This window comes from Diabrotica virgifera, chromosome 5 (genome assembly GCF_917563875.1).
Source record: "Diabrotica virgifera virgifera chromosome 5, PGI_DIABVI_V3a".
Taxonomy (NCBI): domain Eukaryota; kingdom Metazoa; phylum Arthropoda; class Insecta; order Coleoptera; family Chrysomelidae; genus Diabrotica; species Diabrotica virgifera.
Window position 1 is genome coordinate 128442038 of NC_065447.1, and position 27232 is coordinate 128469269.

Below are 27232 nucleotides of genomic sequence, written 5' to 3' on the forward strand. Positions count from 1 at the left end.
TTTCCCCTTAGAGGGAGTGTGAGCCGTATGGCTAAATCTGGATAATAATAATAAAAACTGCCAACACTACATTACCACCCTTTACGAACCCTTCACTACTGAAGAAGTCTCAAATACCATCAAAGAGCTTCACAACTGGAAATCTCCTTGACCAGACGGAGTTCAAAACTTTTGGCTCAAGAAGTTTTGGAGTGTTCATGAATGCTTATTAACACTAATTAATCATGTTATTTCTAATCCGCAGGATATACCATCATTCCTAACTCAGGGAACCACTTATTTAATTCCGAAGGATCAAAATAACACCCAAGATCCAGCCAAATACCGCCCAATTACTTGTCTTCCTTGGTCACATCCTGTGTAGCCCGGCGTATATACCAACACTGTGCTCTGAACAATATCATAGAGCCTCAACAGAAAGGATGCGCTAAGGGTTCCATGGGTTGCAAAGAACAACTCATCATCGACTCAGTAATTTCTAACCAGGCATATTCCAAAAAGAGGAATCTTTTTACTGCCTTCATTGATTACAAGAAGGCCTTTGATTCAGTGCCGCATGAATGGCTTATAGATATATTGAGAATATATAAAGTCGATGATAATATAGTGACCTTTTTAGAGCATATAATTACGGAGTGGAAGACTAGAATTCACCCTCAAATACCTGGTGAAAATAACATCGAAACTGAAAATATCGCAATCAGCCGGGGCCTGTTTCAAGGAGATTCGTTGAGTCCACTGTGGTTCTGTCTAGCTATGAACCCATTATCTCAGCTATTGAACTCCGCAGGTTTTAGCATCAAAAATAACAACAATGTGGTGGCGAAGCTTAATCATTTATTGTATATGGATGATTTGAAATTAATGGCTTCCACTCGAAACCAACTCGATGAGATGCTAAAAACTGTAGAAACTTTTTCTAATTAGCATGCACTTCGGACTAGACAAGTGCCGTATTTTAGATATAGTCAGAGGAAGAGTACAGCCCGGAGGATTCGATATGCAAAACGGCCAGAACATCGAGGCCATGGGTGAAAACGATATGTATAAATATCTTGGAGTAAAGCAAGCGCGGAGAATTGACCATAAACAAATGAAAACAGAGATAACTACTGAGTTTATACGAAGGGTAAAACAGCTGCTTCGCTCATACCTTAATAGTAGAAATTTGTTTAAGGCACTAAACTCCTACGCATGTTCCGCGCTTAGCTATTCATTTGGCATTGTTAAGTGGACAAAAACGGACATAGAAAATCTTCAGCGAAAAGTAAGAACGCATCTCACAAAGGCACAAAAACACCATCCAAAAAGTGCAGTAGAAAGAACGACATTACCACGGAATTTAGGAGGAAGAGGACTTATGGATATAGGTGAGCAATTAGACAAACAAACTGCTAATTTAAGATGTTATTTTCAGATGCAGGCTGAAACATCTACTCTACATCGCGCTATCTGCGCAGTAGATGACACAACACCGATCAAACTGAGGGAACCAGAAATGCGCATAAACCACCTTACTAAGGACGAAAAAGTGCTCGCCTGGATGGGTAAACCTCTGCACGGGCGACATCCCAATGAGGTCAGCCAAGATTATGTCGACAATATAGCGTCGAACTACTGGTTGACATCAGGAAAGATGTTCCCTGAAACGGAGGGTTCATTACTGGCCATTCAGGATCAGGTTATACCAACCAGAAATTACCTGAAATATATCATCAAAGACCCTCATGTTCAAAACGACAGATGCCGATATGGATGTCAAGCCCAAGAAACCATCCAACATCTTACAGGGGGCTGCCAGGCATTTGCTGCAACTGAGTACAAGGAACGGCATGACGCAGTGGGAAAAATCCTTCATCAGGAGATAGCTATCAAGCTGGGACTTCTCCAAACCGACCATCTCCCATATTATCAATACGTCCCTGAGAGTATGCTTGAGGATGGCTATACTGGGACCGCACTGTGCTCACAGACCAAACAGTGGCGCATAATAGACCAGACATCGTATTAGTCAATAAATTAACGAGACAAACAACCCTCATTGATGTGGCGATTCCTAACAACAATAATCTACGTACTAAATTTACTGAAAAGATCGCCAAGTACAAAGATCTGGAAATTCAAATACGGAGACAATGGAGAATGCAAAGTACCCAGACGATACCGATTATTATGTCTACTACTGGAGTCATTTCGAAGACCCTCCTCGAAAGCATAAAAAAGATGGGTCTTAATGAACATCTTTATAAGACCATGCAGAAAGCAGTACTACTCGCAACGGCCAGATGTGTACGAAAATTTTTGGGAGATACACCTGCATACCAAGTCACCTAGGGCTCGATAACACGGAAAGAGTCCCACCAGAGCTCAATCCTTTTGATACCGTAGGTATCTGGGATGAGTCAATTTTCCCCTTAGAGGGAGTGTGAGCCGTATGGCTAAATCTGGATAATAATAATAATAAACAAATGCAAGACACTCAAGATACGATCCAGAAAACAACACAGCCCAACAGTGCCTGGATACATTAAAACAAAGACTCTCAGTTTATTCAGGACGACTAAGAAGGTACAAAGTGAGTAACAACCGAAAATCCGACAATGCCCTTTTTGAGACTGCTGAGAAGGCGTTCTATCGAAAACTCAATTCCACCGTAGAAAATCTCGATAAGTCTTGTCCAAGCCAAGAAGAAATTCATGAGTTTTGGGGAAATCAACTTTCCACACCAGCTGCTCTTAACAACAATGCTGGATGGATAGAAGATACGGCACAGAACTGCCAACACTACACTACTACTCTCTACGAACCCTTCACCACTGAAGAAGTCTCAAATATCATCAAAGAGCTTCATAACTGGAAATCTCCTGGACCAGACGGAGTTCAAAACTTTTGGCTCAAGAAGTTTTGGAGTGCTCTTGAATGCTTATCAACACTAATTAATCATGTTATTTCTAATCCGCAGGATATACCATCATTCCTAACTCAGGGAACCACTTATTTAATACCGAAGGATCAAAATAACACCCAAGATCCAGCAAAATACCGCCCAATTACTTGCCTTCCAACTTTGTATAAATTGGTCAAATCCTGTGTAGCCCGGTGTAACTACCAACACTGTGCTCAGAACAATATCATAGAGCCTCAACAGAAAGGATGCGCTATGGGTTCCACGGGTTGCAAAGAACAACTTATCATCGACTCAGTCATTTCTAATCAAGCATATTCCAAAAAGAGGAATATATTTACTGCTTTTATTGATTACAAGAAGGCCTTTGATTCAGTGCCGCATGAATGGCTTATAGATATACTGAGAATATATAAAGTCGATGATAATATAGTGACCTTTTTACAACATATAATGACAGAGTGGAAAACTAGAATTCACCTTCAAATACCTGGGTGAAAGTAACATCGAAACTGAAAATATCGTAATCAGCCGGGGCCTGTTTCAAGGAGATTCGTTGAGTCCTCTGTGGTTCTGTCTAGCTATGAACCCACTATCTCAGCTATTGAACTCCACAGATGCAGGTTTTAGCATCAAAAATAACAACAATGTGGTGGCGAAGCTTAATCATTTATTGTACATGGATGATTTGAAATTAATGGCTTCCACTCGAAACCAACTCGACGAGATGCTAAAAACTGTAGAAACTTTTTCTAATGATATTAGTATGCACTTCGGACTAGATAAGTGCCGTATTTTAAATATAGTCAGAGGAAAAGTACAGCCCGGAGGATTCGATATGCAAAATGGCCAGAACATCGAGGCCATGGGTGGAAGCGATATATATAAATATCTTGGAGTAAAGCAAGCGCGGAAAATTGACCATAAACAAATGAAAACAGAGATAACTACTGAGTTTATACGAAGGGTAAAACAGCTCCTTCGCTCACACCTTAACAGTAGAAATTTGTTTAAGACACTAAACACCTACGCATGTTCCGCGCTTAGCTACTCATTTGGTATTGTTAAGTGGACAAAAACAGATATAGAAGCTCTTCAGCGAAAAGTACGAACATACCTCACAAAGGCACAAAAACACCATCCTAAAAGTGCAGTAGAAAGAACAACATTACCACGGAATCTAGGAGGAAGTGGACTTATGGATATAGGTGAGCAATTAGATAAGATAAACAAATTGCTAATTTAAGAACTTATTTTCAGATGCAGGCTGAGACATCTACTCTACATCGCGCTATCTGCGCAGTAGATGACACAACACCGATCAAACTGACGGAACCAGAAATGCGCATAAACCACCTTACTAAGGACGAAAAAGTGCGCGCCTGGATAAGTAAACCTCTGCACGGGCGACATCCCAATGAGGTCAGCCAAGATTATGTCGACAATATAGCGTCGAACTACTGGTTGACATCAGGAAAGATGTTCCCTGAAACGGAGGGTTCATTACTGGCCATTCAGGATCAGGTTTTACCAACCAGAAATTACCTGAAATATATCATAAAAGACCCTCATGTCCAAAACGACAGATGCCGATATGGATGTCAAGCCCAAGAAACCATCCAACATCTTACAGGGGGCTGCCAGGCATTTGCCGCAACTGAATACAAGGAACGGCATGACGCAGTGGGAAAAATCCTTCATCAAGAGATAGCTATCAAGCTGGGACTTCTCCAAACAGACCATCTCCCGTATTATCAATACGTCCCTGAGAGTATGCTTGAGGATGGCAACTACAAGCTATACTGGGACCGCACTGTGCTCACAGACCAAACAGTGGCACATAATAGACCAGATCTCGTACTAGTTAATAAATTAACAAGACAAACAACACTAATTGATGTGGCGATACCTAACAACAATAATCTACGTAGTAAATTTACTGAAAAGATCGCCAAGTACAGAGATCTAGAAATTAAAATACGAAGGCAATGGAGAATGCAAAGTACCCAGATGATACCGATTATTATGTCTACTACTGGAGTCATTCCGAAGACCCTCCTCGAAAGCATAAAAAAGCTGGGTCTGAATGAACATCTTTATAAGACCATGCAGAAAGCTGTACTACTCGCGACGGCCAGATGCGTACGAAAATTTCTGGGAGATACACCTGCATTCCAAGTCACCTAGGGCTCGATAACACGGAAAGAGTCCCACCAGAGCTCAATCCTTTTGATACCGTAGGTATCTGGGATGAGTCAATTTTCCCCTTAAAGGGAGTGTGAGCCGTATGGCTAAATCTGGATAATAATAATAGCCTGTGGGAGTTTTTTGTCAGTTCTTCTATCAGGCGCGGCCCCCTGCGAATGGGGGATGCTTTCTGGGTATTCGTAGCGGCAATGCCCAGAGAGTAGCAGGGATACTTGCCGTGGAACAAAAACTGACACCTGCAGACAAAATGCACACCCATGAGAATGGAGAATAATAATTTATGTTTAGGATCGCTGCCTGGGGATCGCCAGGGCACGTCTGGAGCCGGCGCTGGACGTGACAGCATGCGGGACGTCGGTGGCAGGGTGTTGAAGAGGCGGGCCCCTGTCATACAATCAGCTACAGCCCAACCACAACCACAACCACAAGCGAGCCAAACAACAACAAGAGCTCCACCCGCCGAAGGTGCTGCGCTGGATCATCAGCCGGCGCTCACTCAAGCGGGACGACCGAGGCAGCGCATGAAATGGACTGTGTCCATTAATGAAAACATTTTGCGCTTCTACTACAAGGTGACAAACCTCGGTCAAGAAACAATCGGCTACCGACAACAGCTGTATGCCGAATTTTGCAGGACGTACCCAGATATTCAAGTATCGGAGCAACGAGTATCAGACCAATACCGGGTAATATAAGAAACAACCTTATCCCAGAGACTAGACGCAATACCATCAGAAGCGAAGTCGAACGGGAGATTCATAACGATGTTGTAATTGAAGATCAAGTCCCCAATGAAGTTCATGAGCAGATTTCTGAGCTTGCCATACAAGAAACAACCTGACAATACAGAGCAGGAAAACAATGAGCTACATGATAACCTAGTAAGCGAAATGGCACGTGCTGTACAAGAGTTTAATGGAACAAACCCACTTAGCAGACCACCGCTACCACGAATAAACTCTTGTAAGAGACTAGGTGTGCTGTTACAAATTGTGAACACTGAAGTCCTAGCCAATTATGTCGTATTAGAGTATCTGCACATGCTAATCTACTGTGCAGCAACAGCAATTGCTAATGTAATGGGCATTAAGATCAGAACACGACGGGGTACTAATAACGGAAGGACTGATAGCAGAATTGCACCCTGGGAAAAAAGACTGCTCGGAAAGATTGAATTGCTGCGTAGGGATATTGGTCAAGTCACAGAATATATACGAGGTGTAAGAAGTACAAGAGTCATCAGGAGAGCTGAAGAAATAATACGAAATACTGCAAGACACTCAAGATACGATCCAGAAAACAACATAGCCCAACAGTGCCTGGATACATTAAAACAAAGACTCTCAGTTTATTCAGGACGACTAAGAAGGTACAAAGTGAGTAACAACCGAAAATCCGACAATGCCCTTTTTGAGACTGCTGAGAAGGCGTTCTATCGAAAACTCATTTCCACCGTAGAAAGTGTCGACAAGTCTTACCCAAGCCAAGAAGAGATTCATAGGTTTTGGGGAAATCAACTTTCCACACCAGCTGCTCTTAACAACAATGCTGGATGGATAGAAGATACGGCACAGAACTGCCAACACTACACTACTACTCTCTACGAACCCTTCACAACTGAAGAAGTCTCAAATATCATCAAAGAGCTTCATAACTGGAAATCTCCTGGACCAGACGGAGTTCAAAACTTTTGGCCCAAGAAGTTTTGGAGTGCTCATGAATGCTTATCAACACTAATTAATCATGTTATTTCTAATCCGCAGGATATACCATCATTCCTAACTCCCAAGATCCAGCAAAATACCGCCCAATTACTTGTCTTCCAACTTTGTATAAATTGGTCACATCCTGTGTAGCTCGGCGTATCTACCAACACTGTGCTCTGAACAATATCATAGAGCCTCAACAGAAAGGATGCGCTAAGGGTTCCATGGGTTGCAAAGAACAACTTATCATCGACTCAGTCATTTCTAATCAAGCATATTCCAAAAAGAGGAACCTATTTACTGCTTTTATTGATTACAAGAAGGCCTTTGATTCAGTGCCGCATGAATGGCTTATAGATATATTGAGAATATATAAAGTCGATGATAATATAGTGACCTTTTTAGAGCATATAATGACGGAGTGGAAGACTAGAATTCACCTTCAAATACCTGGTGAAAGTAACATCGAAACTGAAAATATCGCAATCAGCCGGGGCCTGTTTCAAGGAGATTCGTTGAGTCCTCTGTGGTTCTGTCTAGCTATGAACCCACTATCTCAGCTATTGAACTCCACAGACGCAGGTTTTAGCATCAAAAATAACAACAATGTGGTGGCGAAGCTTAATCATTTATTGTACATGAATGATTTGAAATTAATGGCTTCAACTCGAAACCAACTCGACGAGATGCTAAAAACTGTAGAAACTTTTTCTAATGATATTATTATGCACTTCGGACTAGACAAGTGCCGTATTTCAAATATAGTCAGAGGAAAAGTACAGCCGGGAGGATTCGATATGCAAAATGGCCAGAACATCGAGGCCATGGGTGAAAACGATATGTATAAATATCTTGGAGTAAAGCAAGCGCGGAAAATTGACCATAAACAAATGAAAACAGAGATAACTACTGAGTTTATACAAAGGGTAAAACAGCTGCTTCGCTCACACCTTAACAGTAGAAATTTGTTTAAGGCACTAAACACCTACGCATGTTCCGCGCTTATCTACTCATTTGGTATTGTTAAGTGGACAAAAACAGATATAGAAGCTCTTCAGCGAAAAGTACGAACACACCTCACAAAGGCACAAAAACATCATCCTAAAAGTGCAGTAGAAAGAACAACATTACCACGGAATCTAGAGGGAAGAGGACTAGGGGATGCAAGCTGAGACATCCACTCTATATCACGCTATCTGCGCAAGGGTCAATGAGGTCAGCCAAGACTATGTCGACAATACAGCGTCGAACTATTGGTTGACATCAAGAAAGATGTTCCCTGAAACGGAGGGTTCACTACTGGCCATTCAGGATCAGGTTATACCAACCAGAAATTACCTGAAATATATCATCAAAGACCCTCATGTTCAAAACGACAAATGCCGATATGGATGTCAAGCCCAAGAAACCATCCAACATTTTACAGGGGGCTGCCAGGCATTTGCTGCAACTGAGTACAAGGAACGGCATGACGCAGTGGGAAAAATCCTTCATCAGGAGATAGCTATCAAGCTGGGACTTCTCCAAACCGAGCTACTCCCATATCATCAATACGTCCCTGAGAGTATGCTTGAGGATGGCAACTACAAGCTATACTGGGACCGCACTGTGCTCACAGACCAAATGTTGTTCTGAAGCTATTTTCTTGTGGCATTTTTACAATTTTAACTATTTATAATAGTAGAGATCTTATAAGAGATCTTATAAGATCTTATAAGATATTTATAAGAGTAGAGATCTCGGTAGAGATATAGTGGTATTAGGAGTATATGGTCCAACAGATGACAGTAACATCAAGGAAAAAGAAAACTTCATGGATACGCTACAAGGTGAAATCATAAAGGTCAAAAAAAGGGAAGAAATAATCATCGCAGGAGATCTGAATGGCAGAGTTGGGACAAAAAAAAATGACCAAACAATTGGAAGATTTGGAGAAGACGTTGGAAACGACAATGGAGAAAGACTTACAGAACTATGTGAGATGAACGGCCTCAGAATCACCAACGGCTTTTTTGAACATAAAGACATTCACAAGTACACATGGACTCAAGAAACAAGAAACCTTAAGTCGATAATAGATTACGTCATACTGAAGAAAGAAACCATAATGCGAATAAGAGACGTAAGAGTACAAAGAGGAGCAGAATGCGGCAGCGACCATAGACTACTGATAGCAAGATTAGAACTACCATGGGTACACCAAAGTGCACAGAGTAACCAAGAACCACATAAAGAATTACCAACAGAAAAAAGACTGAAGATACACTTACTTCAGGACGACTCCATAAGAAACTTGTACCAAAGAAGATTAGATCAGAAGCTAGTGGAATTTCGTTTTGAGGAGAATATCAACAGTACATACGAACACATAAGAGAAAGCATAATACAAGCAGGCCTGGAAGCGCTAGGAGAAATAGAAAATACAAGAGATAAAAATTACAAATGGGAATTCCACGAAGACACCTTAGAGAAAATAAAAGAAAAAAAAGAACTATACCATAAATACCTAAGCACAAAAGATCCACAAGACCTCCGTAAATATAGAGATAAGAACAGAGAAGTTAGGGCTATTACAACGAAAGAAAAAAATGAACAATGGGAAAGGTCATTAAGAAGTATAGAACAGAATATGGAAGGAACAAGAAGTTCAGAAGCCTGGAAAATTGTGAAATCATTACGAACTAACAGGAAAGAGAAAACTTTTATACAATACATACCAGACGACGAGTGGGAGAACCACTATAAAAATCTACTGATAGAGCAAAGACCAGAATTCAGCATCGATGGAGACGAACAAAAAATAATGACCACAGAGGAAGAAAAAATAGTCATAACAGACAAAGAGATGAAAGAAGCAATAAATTCCATGAAGAACAATAAAGCTGGAGGACCAGGAGGAATTGTGGCGGAACTAATCAAATACGGAACACAGAAATTAAGAAGAATGATATGCCGAATCATGGAAAGAGCAATAAATGGAGAGGACATCCCTAAACAATGGCAGGAAGCCTACATAACATCGATATACAAAAAAGGTAACAGAAAAGATTGCGAAAATTACAGGGGGATAAGCGTCATCGCTACAATGGGAAGACTGTATGGCAGGATCCTCAGGAACAAAATAGAGAAAAATATAGAAGGTAAAATCGGAGAAGAACAAGCAGGTTTTACAGCAGGGAAATCATGTCTAGATCATATCCATACAATACAACAGACAATAGAGAAAAAAAGAGCTAAGAACAAAGATGTACACATGGCGTTTATAGACCTTAGGAAGGCATACGACACCGTGCCAAGGAAAGAACTGTACAAAGCAATGACTAAAATAGGGATACCACCTAACCTAACACAAGCAATCAAAAACATGTACAGTGGAAATGAAGTAAATATAAAAATCGGAAACAAGGTAGCTGCTAACTTCAAAACAACAAAAGGATTACTAGAGGGATGCCCAACGTCACCGACTCTATTTAAAATATTTTTAGAACACGCACTAACAACTTGGAAGGCAAAGTGTAGGGGTATGGGAATACCGATAAGGGACGATTATCTCTACACATTGTGTTTCGCAGACGATCAGGTGGTGATGGCTCAAGATGAAGAGGATATCAGTTACATGGTAAGAAAACTAAAAGAGGAATACAAAAAGGTGGGCCTGGAAATAAATATGAAGAAAACGGAATACTTAGTAATATCGGAAGAAGACGTAAAAAACTTAGAAGTAGAAGAACAAGTTGAAATAAAAGGAACGAAGAATTTTAAATATTTGGGCTTTATAATGTCGAAAAGCGGAACAACAGAAGCAGAAATAAAAAGTAGATTGGGACAAACAAGATCTTGCATCAGACAACTCCATAATGTAATCTGGAATAAAAACATCAAGGGAAAAACAAAAAGAATGATATACCAAACAATAGTAAAAAGCATCATGACATATGCCGCAGAAATTTGGGTCATAAACAAAAAAACCCAAAAAAGCATTCTGGCAACCGAAATAGAATACTGGAGAAGATGCTGTGGTCTCACCAGAAGAGACAGAATAACAAATGAGGAGATAAGGAGAAGAATGCAAGTGGAAAAAGATGCCCTGCAATATATAGACGAGAGAAGACTGAAATGGTACGGCCACGTACGCAGAGCAGAAAACACTTGGATAAACAAGGTTGCAGAATGGAGCCCAAGAGGAACGAGAAGAAGAGGACGACCTAGAAGATCTTGGAAAAATGAAGTCGACGAAGCCATGTCTAAGAAAGGATTGGAAGACGGAGACTGGGAAGATCGAAAAAAATGGAAGTCCTGGCTGACGGAAGGGAAACGGCATTAGCTGTAGACAACCCTTTTTATATATATATATATATATATATATATATATATATATATATATATATATATATATATATATATATATATATATATATATACTATTTATAATGGGAAATAAGCCACAATATAATAACATTAGTATGCACTTTTATTTTTATTTTATTAACGAAACGTTAATAAAAATAATTTTTTAATAATATTGTGGCTTATTTCCCATTATAAATAGTTAAAATCACAGACCAAATAGTGGCACATAATAGACCAGATCTCGTACTAGTTAATAAATTAACCAGACAAACAACACTAATTGATGTGGCGATACCTAACAACAATAATCTACGTAGTAAATTTACTGAAAAGATCGCCAAGTACAGAGATCTGGAAATTCAAATACGAAGACAATGGAGAATGCAAAGTACCCAGACAATACCTATTGTTATGTCTACTACTGGAGTCGTTCCGAAGAACCTCCTCGAAAGCATAAAAAGGCTGGGTCTAAATGAACATCTTTACAAGACCATGCAGAAAGCTGTACTACTCGCAACGGCCAGATTTGTACGAAATATTTTTCGGAGATACACCTGCATATATAGTTGCACAAGTTTGACTTGAATGTTTGAACTTGACTTGAGTTTGACTTAATTTCAAGTCAAACTCAAGTCAATCCTTCTGACAAATAATTCAAGTCAAGTCAAACTGGTCAATCGTATAGGTTTGAAAATTCAAACTGTTTTCAAACTAGTTTGAAAGAGTTTGAAAAATAATTTATTTAGTAGATATACTTTTTTGTCGAGATAGATATGTTAGTTTCCAATTAAGATAAGAAAATTAATAATACAATGAGTGCCATATAAAAATAACTTGATAAAAGAAGCGATTATAGTCATAATAGGGTCGTAAATGTCTTGCAAATGATTCCTGTACGCTTAGAATTGCTTGCTGGCAAGTGTCATTTTATCGATATCACTTTTTTATATTTTTATTTGAGTGTTACTAGCAGAGAACAACGACCACAGAGAAGCGACACGAACATACTAAAAAGTGTAACGTTTTTGTAGACGCATGAGCGAATCTGGTTGGTTTAGTGTCATCAGCACATGCTAATTTTGTCCCTCTGGTTGTTTTACGATAGTCCGTAGGCGTGTATGGTAAATAAAAAAAAACGACCAAAATCCTTTATAAAAGGTATATTTGTTAAAATCCCTAAAAAGGACTACATCACAGAACTAGTTTTCGATGGGATCACCGATCATCACCAGTGCTTACGTGATCTAACATGCTAACCACCAAAATACAAAAATATATGAGCTAAAACCCTTTAAAATTGATCCGTCATGGAAACAGATATAAATATGTGAAATTAAACATGGATGTATTTACAAATTTATGTACACATGTATCCATGAAGGATCAATCTTAAAGGGTTTTCACCCATATATTTTTGTATTTTGGTGGTTAGCATGTTAGATCACGTAAGCGCTGATGACAAGGGCTGATCCAGGACCGATTTTCGGGAGGGACCATGAACTTTTTTTGAAGAGGGGTACCGGTGGGTCTGGGGATAATTTTTTAAAATTTGGGTTACAATGGTAAGTTTTAAGGCACTTTTCACATACTTTTGAGTGCCATAAAGACATTCAAAATTTATCAGTTACTAAAATCAGTAAATATTCCTACACATTTTTTCGGATCCAAGTGCAGTTCTTTCAATAAGTTTAATGCTACTTTTCCCAATTCTTCTCCTGCCAAGCCTTATTCTCCCACTCTTTGCCTCTTTCTGATTTTCACTAATTATTTTTTTGTTCTCATAAGCGTCAATGATCTTGACAAAGTCTTCACGAATGTTCTTATTGTGTATGTATCTCAGATTTAGAGAAAGCTGTTTCACGTGGTATACGTCGGTCATTTCGTCAAATATGACAGAGTAATAATTTGCACTTTGAACCTGATTCATTATTTGTTCAATTATTTCTTTACCACATGTTATCAATTGATTTTGGCTGGTGCTGCTAAGTTGCTCTGGAGGATGTTGTGAATAGGTGTTGTTTAAGAGTCTTATTTCCTGAGGCGATTTTAAACCTTAATAATTCCCTTCATTGTTAGATCCAGCATCTAGGTCCAGAAGCAGAAGGCTATCATCATGATGGCTTCTTAGAGGAATATTTGTCGACTTAAGAACACTATAGACTCTACTATTAGTCGTACTCTTTCTCGATTTTCTTGTGCCTATTTAGACCTCTGTAGAGTATACCTGGTTAATGATTGACTTTTGCGGGTTGCGATGCGATAACTTTGTCGAAAATCCAGCCCAACCTGAAAGCACTCCTTGTGGTATGTTCTTTTTTCATGGGTTTATATGGCTCCGTCTTTGACCATAAGTTTGGCGAAAAATGTTAAAGGTTTCGTGACAAGACTCGGGCTATCATCCCTTTATTGTGACCATATTTTTCGTTAGAAAAATAGAACGCAATACTTGATAAATAAGCCCTTTTGACTGTGCGAAAGTACCAACCAACACATTTGTTCTAAGTGCTGGTGACCCAAATAATGCTTCATTTCTTTTCTATTCTTTGTGTGTACAGAATATGGAAATTGATACGATTTTGATGGCTGCCAAGGTCGTTCTAATTGGCACTTTGTAAAATTATCAACATTTTGATTTGCAAAACATCCTATGTCCTTCTTGAAGCTTTCGTTACTGCTTTTGGTCAATTAGAGTCCAGACAACATATTTATCTCCTGTTTTGTACATATACTGTGTTTGAAACTAAAAACATTTGAACTGCAAATATTTAAATATAATTATTTTTTAAATTCTCTTTTTTAAATTTATTTATTTTTAAAATATACCTTTTATAAAGGACTTCGTCATTTTTTGTAATATGTGGTATACAGCCAACTACAGGAAAACTTTTTCCCCTTGGATATGGTAAATATTCAACTTAAAAAGTTTATTTAAGAGGATCGGTACCTATTTTAGGCTGCAATGCTATTCAAATAGGGATTCATTTTTTTCGAATCCTGAGAAAACTAATAAGTATTTTTGAAAAATTTAAACGCAGAATGAAAGATTACGTTATTAGCGAGGGCCGAAAGTCCCTGAGAACTTCTATAATGTTTATTTTAATAAGTTGCAGGGGTGAAAAACTAAGAGAAAATTTAGTGTGATTTTTAATTTCAAATATCTTATTCAAAATAAACTTTTTATTTATTCTAAGGGACTTTCGGCCCTCGGTAATAATTTAGTCTTTTATTCTGCGTTTAAATTTTTCCAAAATATTTATTGGTTTTTTCAGGATTCGAAAAAAATGAACACAATGCCGTGGTAATATTTTCCAAATCTATCTTTGTCTTACAACGCACTCAGCCGAATATAATATTGTCAGCATATATTGTCAGTCAAACACTGACAATCAGTGACAATTTTAAATATTTGACATTGCATCGGGAATATTTTGAGTTTTGATTAAATATTATTGATATATAGTGTATTTGATAAATAATTGATTTAAGATGTGAACTTAATAAAAAGTTATTTATTGTGTATTATTTGTTAAAGATCCAAGCAAAGAATACATCAGGATAATATATTCTGTGATCCAAGTATTTTGTTGTTAAAGATGTTCAAAATTGTAAGCGTTCCATAATAATATATTATTAAAAAATCACTTTAGCACTTTTCCTCTTTTCTCGATTGAGTATTAGTTTTTGTTGTACAAATAAATTATTACAATCACTGAATACATAGTTAGTGAAAAAATTATCACATTTATTAACTGAATTAATAATTTGCAATTATAAAAATAACAGTTATCCAAGAACATTTAAAACCCATCTCTTTAAATTAATGATGACATTTTCAAGTAGAATGACATTTTAGTAATGTTTACATATCCATACCAATGTGAATTTTACTACACGTAATTTGCCGTGTAAAGACAGAAAAAGTAGGGATACACGTAAAATATTTGCGAATTATGTACCCATAGCCTTAAGCATTTATATAATTATATAGTAGCATTATGGTTAAAATTTCTGGTTACTAGTGTGTGTTTCACGGATGTTCATCTGCGACAGGAAGAAGAATAAGTTTATTTAGATTTCCTAAGAATAATAACAGGTAAAATTGTTACTGCTTTGTAATTGTTACATATCACCTATTAGGTATATAATAGTCTTAAGTTGACTTGATTTCTTGATTATTGACTTGATTAATATTATTGATAATAAATCATGAAGAAAGTGATAGAAAAAACTAAACTTCGCTCTACCAAGCAAGGGATATTTCATTCAAAATAAAAATATTAAATCTGGTGTCAGTGCATTTTATTTCATTTGGCAAGTCTCGGAACTTAACGGTCCCGAAAACTGAGCGGGACAAGCCGAACTGAACCGACTACAAGCACAACCAGATTGTTGTCGATCTTTTGATGTATACGCGGTATCAGTGTTCCCAGACCTACTGAAAAATCAGTAGACCTACTGATCTAGATCCTCGTCTACTGATCTACTGATGGCATCCTTAAACCTACTGAAATACTAAAAATTACTAAAATACTCAAAATCATCGTATTTTAATAGAGGGATTCGGTAAATTTAACGAAAAATCGTTTGAATCCACCGATTTTTGGAGGCATCTGGTTGCCTGTCCCCCTAATTCTACTGAATTCTACTGATTTTTCGGGGCGACATCTAGTTGTCTATGTATAAACTGATAGATTTTTGAAGCGACTTGATACTACTGAAATCTACTGATCTTTTGAAGCGACACCTACTGATTATCAAAAAAGTCATCTGGGAACACTGCGCGGTATACATATTAGGTATTACGAATATATTATTAAAGTATTTTAGAAGTTTGAAACTTCTAGAAATCTTATAAGTTTAAAAGTATTTAAAACATTGTTTATTTTAAATCATTGTTCATCATCACCTAATATATTATTATTCTGAAGCTATTTCTTTGTGGCATTTATGTAATTCATTATTCTAAATGGGAAATAAGCCACAATTTAACTTAAACAATGATTGTAGATTGTATGTTTTTTTTTTTTGTTAAAAATGAACATACCTATTCTACTTCGAATAACTCGAAAAGTATCTACCTATTGACTTCGGATCGAATCTAGTATCATCAAAGAGTTCTTGTACCTATATATTTTGTCCATATGCAGATTTCTTAATTTTTGTCTGTGATAATATTCTCCTGTTGTTCTCGCAGTTTGCTAGCTGTGTTGGATTGTTGGATTGGGTTTCGGAAGACTAGCTGCTTGCTTCACCTTTTTAAATATGGACAAAATACATACAAGAACTCTTTGATGATACTAGATATTCGATCCGAAGTCAATAGGTAGGTACTTTTCGAGTTATTCGAAGTAGAATAGGTATGTTCATTTTTAACAAAAAAAAAAACATATACAATCTACAATCATTGTTTAAGTTAAATTGTGGCTTATTTCCAATTTAGAATAATGAATTACATAAATGCCACAAAGAAATAGCTTCAGAATAATAATATATTAGGTGATAATTAACAATGATTTAAAATAAACAATGTTTTAAATACTTTTAAACTTATAAGATTTTTAGAAGTTTCAAACTTCTAAAATACTTATAATAATCTATTCGTACCTAATATGTATAATACCGCGTATACATCAAAAGATCGACAACAATCTGGATTGTGCTTGTAGTCGGTTCAGTTCGGCTTGTCCCGCTCAGTTTTCGGGACAGTTAAGTAGTCTCGGAAGGGCAAGAGGCAGGTCAAAAAATCAACAGGGCCCTGATTCTAAATCAAATTTCGACACTAAACAAGTCGCTTTCAATATGGCGACGGTTGAAATGCGATTGTGCGAGCCTTGTGGATTTTAGTTGAACTAACGAAGTGACGTCATGAAATAGCGACTATCGAAATTAATAGCGACTTTAAAAAGGGTGTTGATATTATAATTTCGACTGTCGAAATTATTTGACACGGAGATGAATGAATGGCCAAAAGCGAGGTTAGGTTTAGTTTAGATGTGTTTTGTTTATTTCTTGCAAGGAAAACTAAAGCAAAAGGTATTATAATATAGCTGGGTTTAATTGAAATTTGCTTGTTTTGAGGAATTAGATAGAATAGTATTAAATTAGAAATATAATAATTGAGAATGTCCACAACATGAATCATCAACTCAATGAAAGATGTAAGGTAATAATCTGGGAAAATTAGTAAAAAACAAGAAAAATTAATTACCAGCTATTTTATTGCTGGACATGCTGAAATCAAATCTTAAGACTTCCTATATTAGTAATATAGCTGTGCAAAGTCCACAGAAAGTGTGCTATTTTGTTTATAAACAAATTAGCGCTCCGAAATCTTTTTTTATTATTGCTCTATAACTCCGAAAATTTTAACTTTAAACCAAAACACTCACATAAAAATTGACAGTAATTCTGCACATTGATAATTTATTCCAAATTCCTTCGACGGAAATTTTCCTCGGAAAATTCGGGTTTTCCAAACAAAATCTTTAATTTTCAACTAAAATTTGAGGGAAGTAATTATTTATCAATAATTAAATAATTTGGTGACAGTGACATAAATCTTTTTTGTTATAAGTGTCTTGAAGATATGAAAATTTGTATGTACAAAGAGGACCGGAATTAAAAGGTATCTAATGGTTCAAAGATTAAAATCCTGTTGTTTATAACTCTGTCGCAAATGCCGGTCAAATTTGACCGGTTATACCTGGAATCACTCCTCGCAATTCAATTTGTTTTTCTTCGAAAAGGAGACAGAAGCCGTGCCCTTTTCAACAGCGTTAACTTAATTTAATTAAATCTAATATTTTCTGAGGGGTTCTATTTGTTTATAAGCCAAAAAATTGTTTCTTTATAACATTCCTGAGACCGCTCAAATGGTCCAATTTCAATCCTGTAAGGTACGTTGAATAGGTATAGTGCTTTTTTTATACGAAAATCATAGTTATTCTGGTGTATCATAATCTTTCTGGTTATTATTTCGACCGAAATTTTTTAATTAACATTTTAATTATTGCTAAACTATTGGTTAGATTGTCGCCGGTCTCCTGATATACAGAGAGGGGCTAAATTATGGAATAAATTCATTTTCTCTAAAATGGACGATTTTAGAGAAAAATCCCGAAACAGGTCGATTTTTATTTTTAAATTAAATTTCTTGGCATATATTTCAAACTAGTGACGTCATCCATCCGAGCGTGATGACGTAATCGATTATTGTTTTAAATAGGAATAGGGGTTCGTGTTGTAGCTCATTTACAAAGGCGTTCAATTCTCTATTCAGTATTATAAACATTAATATCATTATTTATACAGGGAGGCCAAAAAAATTTTTGAATTAAATTAATTGACGCAAGAAGAAGAATGCATGTAATTTATTTAACTCAAAATACATTCTATTGCTGTCAGAAAATAGAAAAAAATGTTTATTTTGCAAATAAACATTGCTTTTAGCTTAAATTAAATGTTCAAACTGCCAATAGGTAGGAGGGAGGCTGTTTGTGATTTAATTTAAGCGAAAATGAATGCTTATTTGTGAAATAAACCTTTTCTTCTATTTTCTGACAGCAGTACAATGTATTTTGAGTTAAATAAATTACATACATTCTTCTTTTTGCGCCAATTAATTTAATTCAAAAATTTTTTTTGGTAACCCTGTATAAATACCTAATGATAATAATGTTTATATTACTGAATAGAGAATTGAACGCCCTTTCAAATGACCTACCACACGACCCCTATTCCCATTAACAAAATTATCGATTACGTCATCACGCTCAGATGGATGACGTTACTAGTAAGAAATATATGCCAAAAAATTGTAATTTAAAAATAAAAATCGACCTCTTTCGGGATTTTGCTCCAAAATCGTCCGTTTTAAAGAAATGAATTTATTCCATAATTTAGCCCCTCTGTATATACTATAATAAATCTTTCATGTCATCAATTATTTAATTATCGATAAATAATTAGGTACTTCCCTGAAATTTTAATTGAAAATTGCAGATTTTTTGGGAAAACTCGGATTTTCTGAGTAAAATTTTTGTTGAAGGAAATCGGAAAAAAAAATAACTTTGTGCAGAACTAAATTACGGTGAATTTTTATTTGAGTGTTTTTGGCTCAAAGGAAAAATTTTAGGAGTTACAGACCACTAATTGAAAAATAAAGAAGATTTAGAAGTGCTAATTTCTTTATAAATAAAATAACACACTTTCTGCGGACTTGTCATACCCCAAATTACTAATAAAGTAACGCATAAATTCGTTATTTCGTAAACTGGTTACTTTAAGGAAAATTCCCGAAACACGTCGATTTTTATTTTTAAATTACGGTTTTTTGGCATATATATCATACTAGTGAAGTCATCCATCTGGGCGTGATGACGTAATCGATGATTTTTTTAAATGAGAATAGGGGTCATATGATAGCTCATTTAAAAGGGTATTCAATTCTCTATCCAAGAATATAAACATTAACATAATTATTTATACAGTGTGTTCAAAAAACATTTTTTAATTAAAATAAGTGAGACAAAAAGAAGAATATAATGTAATTATTTAATTCAAAATACATTTTACTACTGTCAGTAAACAGAAAAAAATTTTATTTGACAAATAAACATTGATTTTCGCTTAAACGAAATGTTCAAACTGCCAAGCGACAGGTGGGTGGCAGCTTTAACATTGAATTTAAGCAAAAAACAATATTTATTTCTCAAATAAACATTTTTTTCCTGTTTTCTGACAACAGTAAAACGTATTTTGAATTAAATAAATTACGTACATTCTTCTTTTTGGTCCAATTATTTTAATTAAAAAAATGTTTTTTGAACACCTTGTATAAATAATTAGGTAAATGTTTATATTAGTGAATAGAGAATTGAATACCCTTTCAAATGAGCTATCACATGACCATTCTCATTTAAAAAAATCATCGATTACGTCATCGCGCCCAGATGGATGACGTCACTAGTATGATATATATGCCAAAAAATCTGAATCTAAAAATAAAAATCGACCCGTTTCAGGATTTTTCATTAATGTCGCTGGTTTACGAAATAATGAATTTATGCGTTACTTTATGGACGCACTGTATATGCAATCTTAAGATTCGATTTTAGCAATAAAATAGCTGGTAAATAATTTTTCCCAAAAATGGCATTTTTTCGATAATTTTCCCAGACTATCAACAAGTTCCAATAAACGGGAGCGCCAACCCAAATTCTGAGCAGTCTCAACATGATAAGGTTAATATCCCCAGTTGTAACTAATATCGAAATGAATAAGAATCGCTATATTCTGCGGCTGTCATGGCGGTGTCGAAATGAAATTGCGACTGTCGAAATGAATTAGAATCAGGGCCCGGATGTTCTCATCCGGATGTCATCGCACTCAAAGATATCCCATTTTTACGAGATAAAAATATGTAGGTAAAGAGTTCTATACACGAGAATTTCTGATAAAGGACACAAACAAAATACAATATCGTTGCAATATTTCTTGGTATGTCATGGTGTCCGTGCAATATTTTATACTTATTTAATGAAAGTCAACATAAATGCTTAATTTTATTTCTGGTTACTAGATTAACAAAGAATTCGTTGGAATTTTTTTTATCATAAGAAAGCAAGAGATTTTAATCAGATTAGATGTATCCAAGATGAAAATAATAAAATACTAATTCACGAAAACGATGTCAAAAAAAATGGAGAAAGTATTTTGACCGTTTATTAAATGAAGAATTTTACAGACAGCCTGTGAAGTTAACGGAGACAGTAACAGCGATTATTGTTAACAGAATAACAAACGAGGAAGTGGCTCAAGCGCTTCAAAAGATAAAGAAAGGAAAAGCAGTTGGGCCAGATGATATTCCTGGGGAAGTATGGAGAGCATTGAGAGATACAGGAATAAGTTGGCTAGCAGGTCTATTTAATAGAATTATGGAAGTTGGACAAATGCTAGACGAATGGAGAAGCAGTATATTAGTACCTGTCTACAAAAACAAGGGAGACATACAACAATGTACAAACTACAGCCCTAACAACACACAACATTCCAGGAATGTACTACCAAAGTTCTATCAATATTTGAATGTCCTGGACATTTAGGGAACATTCGGTGAACATCTGTTTAAATTATTCCTGGAATGTTACCATAAGACATTCTGTGAACATACTACCAATGTTCCTATATTTTAAGTTGCGAAATAATACATACGTGTAACAGATACAACATTACTTATAACATACCAGACAAACTAAGTGACACTTTAGGCCTACAGTGCAATAATATGTCAAATTTAAAGAGTTTCCCAAGTTCAATTAATACAATATTATAAACATACAAATGTAATAAAAATTATTGTTCGCGAATATTCAATTTGGAATGCGATTTTGTTAATAAAAAAAATACTTATAACTTATGCAAAACCGAAGAGAGGCATTTATATTTATTTCTTTTGCGTTCATTTTCAAATTCGCCGTGCATATATTTTTGTGCATGGCGCTTGAGAGGGCATCACGTGACTAAAAACGACCAACCAACGACCTCGCTTCGGCCATCTTGGCATCTTCATCTTGGCCACCTTGCTTTGCCGTGGGTGGGTGGATCGTTGTTATTTGTGCTTTTTAAGAATATTTTTTTAATTCGGATACTTTTATAATAGCTTTAATAGTATTATTAACATAGTGAATAAAATGGTGTCCTGTTTTTAACGCAGTTGGAGTAGCAGAAACAAATAATGTAGATAAAAAAATCTGCAGGAATAACGTTTCAATTATGACAGAAGCTCCAAACAAATGACTGTGAATGAAAAGCCCTATTAAAAGGTTAATATGCAAATATGTAAACGAAGGCATGCCCTGTATTTCAGAAAATAAATTAATACTATTAATACCCTAATAATACTATTCATAAAAAATCTTTTAAGTAACCTAGATAATATAACAAAGTGAATAAAAGGCATAAATCAGAAGAATTATTATTTTATTTTATAAGTTAATAATTATTGGTCATATCCATTTATTATTTTAATAATAATTGTGAATAAGCCACAAACTTCGCTTATTCCTAACTAAAATAGTAAATAGAGATAATAACAATAGGATTTGTAAAACTAAAGTAATTCTTTTTGCGTTTTTGCTAATGTATGCCTTTATAAATAGGATGGTAGACCACACACTATAATATGCAGTACCAACTAATGAATACACAGAATATTATAGTCGATTTGCTAAACTCAGTCTCAGTACTACTGAGTCTCAGACACAACCGGCTAGTGATTTTAGTAAATAATTTTGCCAATTTGGTAAAATTGGCAAAAAAAATAATAACTAAATAGTTAATAATTACTGTAATTTTGGCAAAATTGGCCAAAAACAAAAAAAATTACCTACTAAAATCACTAGCCAGTTGTGTCAGAGTTTGGGGAACCGACTATACTAATAAACAATTTCTAAGCTGTTTTATAATATTTTGTGAGTCCATTAATCATATTTTTTATTTAAAACTAAAATTTGTTAATAATGCTTAGTAATGCATATATTTTGTATTTTTAGCTTTCCAGAAGATCCTGCGAAGAAGACATGAAGTATAGATCAGATTTGTTAATAGAGGAGTATGTTCAAAACACTTTTTAGAAAAAGATATTGACAGAACTTCACTTTCATCTGTTCGTTTAAGAGACTGTGCTGTTCCAATAGCTTATGTCACACAGGTATATGCATTTTTTTTCTTGGTTTTAACATCTTTAAATGCGAAATACGCAATAGCTTATCGAATTGATGCCATGTTATTTTTCTTTATTAAGGTCTTTGTTTATTATTGTGTATGTGTATTAACAACAGAAACATTTTTGGTTATTCTTTATTTTATTTTATATTTTGTCATCAAGTGTTCAGTCAATGTATGTAGTTTTCTTATGTACACCTTTATGGGTTTATACCTGGTGGATGTATATTTCAATAAATAAATAAATAAATAACCTAATTAATAATACAGTCTGTACAATATAGATACTGTTGTAATTCATTATCTACATCGGAGATCTAAGTTGACATTGTTGCCCAACTGCAAAAAATGTTTGAATTCATTTTAAGTCACATAATTATTGCGAAGTAGATTATACAACAAAACAGATTAATATTCAATGTAAATAAATAAAAACATCAGAAATAGAAAACAAGAATTAAGGTATAATCTTATGTTACAGTTATTAAGGTACCAAGGGTATTATAAGGATAATAACGCTTGAGGTCAATGGTGTTTTTAACAAGGGCCTGAGGGATATACGTTGACCGAAAGCGTTATTATTATAATACCTGTGGTGCCTTCAACGTTTAATGTCTGACTAAATTATTCTTTATATGCGAAAAATTTGAATGAATTTTGAATTGATTAGTTTTTAAATAAGTACATTTACCAGTAACAGTAGTAACATAATTGTGGTAACCATAGTTTTACTTAGGTTGATATTTGTCAACTTGACAGTATCTAAGTCGTTACTTAAATTTAATGCCCAAGGGCGTTATATCATACTTAACAGACTTCGAAATGTCATTATTTGTCAAATAATGTACCAGTAGGTCATTAAAGTAAATAATAAAAACAATAAATATAATGAATACTAAATACTTATTTGTTTGTGAAAAATCTATTTCTTTGTGGCTTTTTTGTAATTAACTATTCTAATGAGGAAATAAGCCACAATTTACTTGAAAAAATAATTTTATTAAGGTTTCTACTTCCACGTCGGATGTCGTTGTCAAAATACAAAATGTTCATTATTATTATTTTATTTATTAAATATTATTTATTATTTATTTAAATATTATTTAATATTTATTTTTTTATTATTATTATTTATGCGTATTATTACCTGTAAATAATATTTCTTCTGATTGTTAATTGTAAAGGATAGAAAAATTACCTTTTATTTTATTTTCTTTTAGAATCAGCTGAGAGAAGTGGTCTACAAAAAACCAGAAAGGAAACGGAATATGTGGCTACGAAAAGCAAAAGAAAGGTTTACAAAGCAAATGTGACACATTTTTTTATAATATTTAGGAATGTCAGTAAATTACATTAAAAAATGTATGTAAAGATTTTTTGCAATAAAAATGTTTATATTTATCAAGGATGTATTATTTGGTATGGCCACATATCGTCAGTGATGTGACAATACCTCCTATCTGTTTTTTTCAAGAGATTTGTAAGATAGACTAAAAACTTGTTTCGGCCACCTCCTGTTTTCATATATTTTTTGACTTGTTTTGCAGTAAATTCAACTATCTATTTACTACAAAAAAGTCAGAATACGTACGAAAACAGAAAGTGACCTTAAAAAATGTTTTTCGTCTCCTGCAAACCTCATGAAAAAACATAGGAGGTATTGTCACATTACTGACGATATATTTCAGTGAATGTCTAAAAAATATACTGTGAATGTTCAAAGAACGTTCGTAGACATTCATGGAATGTTCTAACAAGACATTCAGTCTAAAAATATACTGTGAATGTCCAAAGAACATTCATGGAATGTTCCAACAAGACATTCAGTCTAAAAAATAGACTGTGAATGTCCAAAGAACATTCGTAGACATTCATGGAATGTTCCAACAGAACATTCTAAGAATATTTAAAATGCTGACACAGCACTTTCCTGGGACTTTCCAGGGACATTCGTGTGCATTTGGGGACATTCCAGGAATGTTTTCAATGTCCTGTGTGTACATTCTAGGAACATTCATGGAATGTTTTGTGTTATTAGGGAGGGCTATAAAATTACTTAGCCACACCATGAAAATATGGGAGAGAGTAATTGATAGACGGATACGTGAAGAAACCGAAATATCCGATAATCAATTTGGCTTTATGCAGGGCAGATCAACAACAGATGCAATTTTCATTGTAAGGCAACTGATGGAAAAATACGGGAATAAAGAGACCAACGCTCATATGGTATTCATTGATCTTGAGAAAGCATATAGAGTTCCTCGAGAGATTCTGTGGTGGGCACTCAATAAGAAAGGAGTCCCTGACGAATATGTAAAGATTGTGAGAGATATGTATGAGGGAGTAACGACTAGTGTTAGGACAGGTGTGGGAGAGACTGATAAATTTCAGGTGAAAGTAGGATTGCACCAAGGCTCGGTGCTGAGTCCTTATTTATTCTCATTAGTTTTGGACCAGGTAACAGCGAACCTACAGGGTAGCATTCCATGGTGCCTAATGTATGCTGATGATGTAGTGTTAATAGGAAATAGTGAAAGAGACTTAGAACAAAAACTGAAACAGTGGAGACAAGCTCTGGAGGAAAAAGGTTTAAAACTTAGTAGGACAAAAACAGAGTATTTGGAATGCTCATTTAAAGATGGAGTTACTACAAATAAAATGGTATCTTTGGATGGGGAAATGATTGTGAAAAGCAACAGTTTTAAGTACCTAGGATCGTTATTACAGAGTAATGGAGAAATAGATGGAGATGCATGCAGTAGAATTAGGGCTGGATGGATGAAGTGGAAAGAAGCGAGTGGGGTGTTGTGTGACAGAAAAATTCCAATGAAGCTGAAGGGAAAATTCTGTAAAACAGCCATAAGACCGGCTATGATGTACGGAACAGAATGTTGGGCAGTGAAAAAGAAAGGGGAACAACGAATGCATGTGGCGGAAATGAGTAGATGCTTAGATGGATGAGTGGAGTGACAAAGAAGGATAAAATTAGAAATGAGTATATTAGGGGAAGTCTAGGTGTGGCACCAATTTATGCCAAAATGAGAGAGCATAGGTTAAGATGGTTTGGTCATCTTCAACGTCGAGACGTTAATCACCCAATACGAAGAATAGCAGAAGTGCAGATTCCTGGAAGGAGTAGGAGAGGAAGACCAAAGAAGACCTGGGGGGAGACGATAAGACAGGACATGTTGCTAAAGGGGATTAACGTTGACATGACACAAGATAGAATTGTGTGGAGAAATGCAATTAGTGAAGCTGAGCCCGCATAGGGATAAGGCAAAGAGAATGATGATGATGACACTTTGCAATTTTAATTGTTTTGAAATCACCTGCCGCAACATCAAATAAATCAGTATATTTATTTTTCTTAATTAATTCTGCTTCGACTACAGATTTTTTTCTCTTGCAGAATACAGATTAGCAGAGTACACATTCCGACCTATCCAAATAAGTCAAAACAAAAGTCGGCAATTGGAAATAAACACGTTGCGTAATATCATATTCAAACTTCAAACTGTTTGAAGAAGTTTGATTTCAAGTCAAACCTAAAGATGTTGAAATCAAGTCAAGTCAAACTTTTTTTTAAAGTTTGGTTTTCAAGTCAAGTTTGTTGAATAAAATCAAACTAGTTTGACTTGATGCATCTCTACCTGCATACCAAGTCACCTAGGGCTCGATAACACGGAAAGAGTCCCACCAGAGCTCAATCCTTTTGATACCGTAGGTATATGGGATGAGTCAATTTTCCCCTTAGAGGAAGTGCGAGCCGTATGGCTAAATCTGGAATAATAATAATATACAGCAATTGCTAATGTAAGGGGCGTTAACATCCGAACACGACGGGGTACTAATAACGGAAGGACTGGTAACAGAATTGCACCATGGGAAAAAAGACTTCTCGAAAAAATTGAATTACTGCGTAGGGATATTGGTCAAGTCACAGAATATACAGGGTGTTTGGTAAAGAATGGGCCATAGCTTAATCTCAGACTCCTGAGGTTAAAATAGACCGATTTAAGCTAACTTACCTTAGTACAAAGTTTATAATAACCAAGATACAGGGTGTCAAAGTTAAACTTTTTTTTATTTATTATTGAATATTTCCTGAGAGGCATGAGATATCAACACGAAATTTGGTATGTGGGGGTTTTTTGGGACGAGAAAACTAAATTCCTCACCAAAAATTATGTGTTGCCAGAGGGCGCCACATATGCCTTTCAGCACTCATTTAATAAGTTCAATTTTTTTTATCCGTCACTCCGTATAATTTTGACATTAAAATTTTTATTCCCCTATTAGTTTTACTTAAAAAAGGTATACTCTTTTCATCTCCCTA

The 27232-nt window shown here is 35.4% G+C and overlaps 1 protein-coding gene and 1 long non-coding RNA gene across 3 annotated transcripts in view; one reads left to right on the forward strand and one right to left on the reverse strand.

Moving 5' to 3' along the window:
* The window catches only part of LOC126884388 (splicing factor 3A subunit 1), a 1074980-nt gene that overhangs the window by 43282 nt on the left and 1004466 nt on the right, over nucleotides 1-27232 (reverse strand). The gene's annotated exons all lie outside the window — the stretch shown is intronic.
* Nucleotides 21605-24254, forward strand: LOC126884409 (uncharacterized). Its single transcript, XR_007698015.1, has 3 exons — nucleotides 21605-21992; nucleotides 22722-22879; nucleotides 24114-24254. It is a non-coding gene; the product is annotated as an uncharacterized LOC126884409 (long non-coding RNA).